The following is a 3,785-nucleotide window of genomic DNA, read 5'->3' as shown; positions in this document are numbered from 1 at the left end:
AGTCATAAAAACACAATGTGATGTCAGTTCAAGAGATAGTGACATCATGCCCCGACAGAAATGGTTTAACACTTTTAGGTGTTACTATTTACATTGTGAAGATAATACAAAAAATACTCAATAATACTTAAAACGAACAATGTTCATAATAAAATAATACGTGCTATTATGGATATCCTGAAAAAAATGTGAATCTACTAGTTTCCACACATAGGAGTAATTGCCAACATGAAAGTTTAATGGCCATGGTCTTTGTTCAGGGTACATTTACAGTAGTTATATTTCAACTGTCATTTTTAAGCTGCTGTTTATGTGCTTTGTGAAGGGCATTAACATTGATAAATTGCACTGTAGACAACATATTTACTGGAGAAACTGAACAAGAACAATGATAGAGGGATTGTTTTTATTTCTTTTCTCTCTGACTTTAACATCCCATTTTGAAGAGGACTCGAGGAGCTCAGTTTTATCTAGCGGCGTGAAGGGCTGCTCTCTTTTCACTCCTGTCTCAGGCCATTAACGCGGACAGTCGCTGCGCAACGGCACTGTTTGCAAAACTCCCAGCCCCACTGCTGATGCGTTGTGAGCATCCTGGTGCAAAATGGCTGCTGTGCATCACCCAGGTGGGTGAGTTAGCATCTTTACATGTAAAGCTATTTGAGATAATTAGATAAAAAATAAAAAATAACTAAAATTATTATTATTATTATGAATAATAATAATAATAATAATAATAAAGGACACAGATGACAGCAGACAAGCCAGATTCCAGTAAAAAAGGAATGGCCGTACTTCAGAGAAGCTGCTGTGAGCTTTCACCCTCGTCTCAGATTTGCTGTTTGTCTTTTCCCAACTGAGTCACACTCCACGTGACTGCAAACCTTACTCTGAGCACAAGTGATGATTTGGTTGTGACATCACAGTGTATCATTGCAGGGTGTGTCAGCCTGTGTTTATCATCGATGATCACCGGAATTTACAGCGGGGAATTCTGAGATAATTTAATCTCAGCACAAAGATTCAATGACTAAACGGAACGTGGGCGGTTTTATGATGTTTAATTGCACAATGTAGAGCGTGGATGTCCCTAGAAACAATTTTCGGTTCAACAAGGTTCAATTTTCGGTGTATATTTTGACTATATACTTTGTATCATATTTTGCACGCATAATCTTTTCAAGTATTCATTCCATATATGAACACTAAACCTTTCCAGTGAAAATGTATTCACGTGAGAAAGTCTTAAAACGACAAAATGTTGTTTTATTTGTTTTTATACATAAGAGGCAATATGTATAGTATAAGGCAGCAGCGTTTCTACCACCTCTGCTCCACTGAAAGAGTTTTTTTCTTCATTGTTAACCATGGTGTTTCGACTCACCAGGACTTGAACCCGTCTTTAACTTACTCCACAGAAAAGGAATACAAGTACAGCACATTTCTGACATTTTCCAGCATCTACAGATTCCACATCTACTAAGAAAAATAGAGAACATAACTCTATTAAACAATGAGATAAAGAATGTATGACCCAACGGCACCTGGGGAAACTGATTCCAGAACACAGGCTTGAATTTCATTGCCTGGCAACCTCTCCCAATCTGTTGTCCAACGTGTATCTGTGGAATATGTACAAGTGGACCATGGGGATAATGGTACTTAGGGTAAGCTAGACCTCTCTATTTTAGTCCAGAACTTTGCGTGCACTCAAAACAAACCACAAAGTGTCAGAACCAGTCCCAAAACAGGACCAAGATTCATTTGTCAACAGAATATACACTATTTAAAAACTAGGTTCCACGGCATGGATTCCACCAAACAATCTTTCCAGGCCTCTTACATAATGCTGGCCAGTTCACAACAAAGCATGTTTTAGCTCAAAGCCATAATTAAATACAGAGGACCAGTGTCTGGCGTCCCAGAATGCGGAGGCCAGAGCGAGTAATTAAGTCACTGCTCTGCACGGGGCCAAACGCAACGGGACTTACGTAAATGTGACAGGCCTCCAGGGGCCCGGGAACACGCAGCCACAGAGAGAGGCGGCACCACATGTGGCCCGGGCCCAGGCCCTCCCCTCTAATGGGGTCCATCTGAGCCGAAGCGCGGCTCATCTGCACCCCGAGCGACCCCGGCTTGTGGCCTAACCCCCCCCACACACACCCACCCCCCTCGGAGGGGAGGACGAAAACCAGAGAGAACGTTTTGGACGACTCTCGAGAGTGACTCACCGGCCACAGCGGCGGGCGTCCAATGAGACGCGGGCTGCGGGCGTGATGGAGGGGGTCCCCCGCCCCGATTTTTTCAGACTTGTTGACCCAGCGGATTGCGGGGCCGTCTGGCTTTCCCTCCGCGGCAGCTGGAAACGAAACAGCTGCCGGGGCCGGAGTCGAGGGACCGCGGCAAAAATGCAGGAAGCAGCCCTGTTTGCACAAGTCGCGGGAGTCCCGTCCCACACAGGCCGGGCAAATAAATAATTACGCCGCCCGCCATCGCCTGCGACTGCCACGCAGCGCCACCTGGTGGCTGCGCAGTGTAATACATCTCCTCCTGTTGTACCCTGTGGGTCATCCCAACAAGATTATCAAGCCATAATCATTCCAGCGTTTAATGTCCTCCGCAGAACTACGGTTCCCCCAGGACTGTGCTGGGGGATGACTGAGGATCAGTCTGTACCGTGTAGCAGTAGCGCCAGTATGCCACCTGCTATCAATCTTCAGGCTTCAAAGCCTCGAGGCTACTTGCTGAGCATCTCAACATGGTGTGAACAGGAGGTCAAATGCAATTGACTACAGTTCTACTCAAGGTACAAACTCCAGGCAACTGAGACCATAAGAACCTAAAATTCTACTGGGCAACAAGACCAAAAAAAGGACAAATTCTTTCATCTTTTCAATTTGCAGAAAAGTGCAAAACACATAAGCACTACTGTTTTGTCATCATCATTACCATCATCATCATCATCATCATAAGGACCACTCGACTAAGGGAGCATTATGAACACCGCCAGAAATAACAAGGTATTGAGAGCCCTTTGAATGAAACAAATAAGACACGGGCCCCCACAAACCCAGCCGATCAAAGTCAACGTCGTCATATTGAAAGATTACGTTGCGGATGCGCGCAGAATGCCGACGGCAGAGTCGCAGAACGGGAGAGCAAGCGCTCCGCCGACCCCGCCGAAACCGCGGTGATCGTTTGCGCAGCCGGCGACGCGTGACTAACGGCTCCCGTCTCGGCCTCGGCGGATTGGATACGGCAAATACGGGAGCCTAATGGGGACAAGGGGACAAATGGGTTTGCTTCAGATCCCTTCAGATCTCGAGAGACAAATGGTCCCCCCCACTCCCAGAGACGCATAAACCCCAAACCCCACCACCCTACCCCACCACACTCGTGTACAGGAATCCGCAAGAGTGCCATCTTCCTGCCGATAATGCATATACTGGAAAGCCCATTAAACCCGGAGGCTGCCTCTGCTTCCAGTCCGGATGAAACGCTGCAGTGGCCACGCTCTGCATTAAGGGTAAGCGGCACTCATAAGTGACAGCTTGGAAAATGCTATTTGTACAGCTTCGTCAAATAAAACAAATGTTGTTTTTTTCGTAATTCTGCATAATTTTCCACTTTACCACATAAATCTCACGTAAAATTTGAAAAAACAAAAGCCACGTAAAATAGCAAAGCATACTTTCCGTTTCCGTTAAACCGCTCATTATGTCACTTGCCTGGTATGTGATGTCTGTCACTACTGGCTGGCGTGTGAAAAACAAGACAGTAACAACGAC

Source organism: Anguilla rostrata, chromosome 1 (genome assembly GCF_018555375.3).
Source record: "Anguilla rostrata isolate EN2019 chromosome 1, ASM1855537v3, whole genome shotgun sequence".
Taxonomy (NCBI): Eukaryota; Metazoa; Chordata; class Actinopteri; order Anguilliformes; family Anguillidae; genus Anguilla; species Anguilla rostrata.
Note: the sequence above shows the minus strand (reverse complement) of the source record.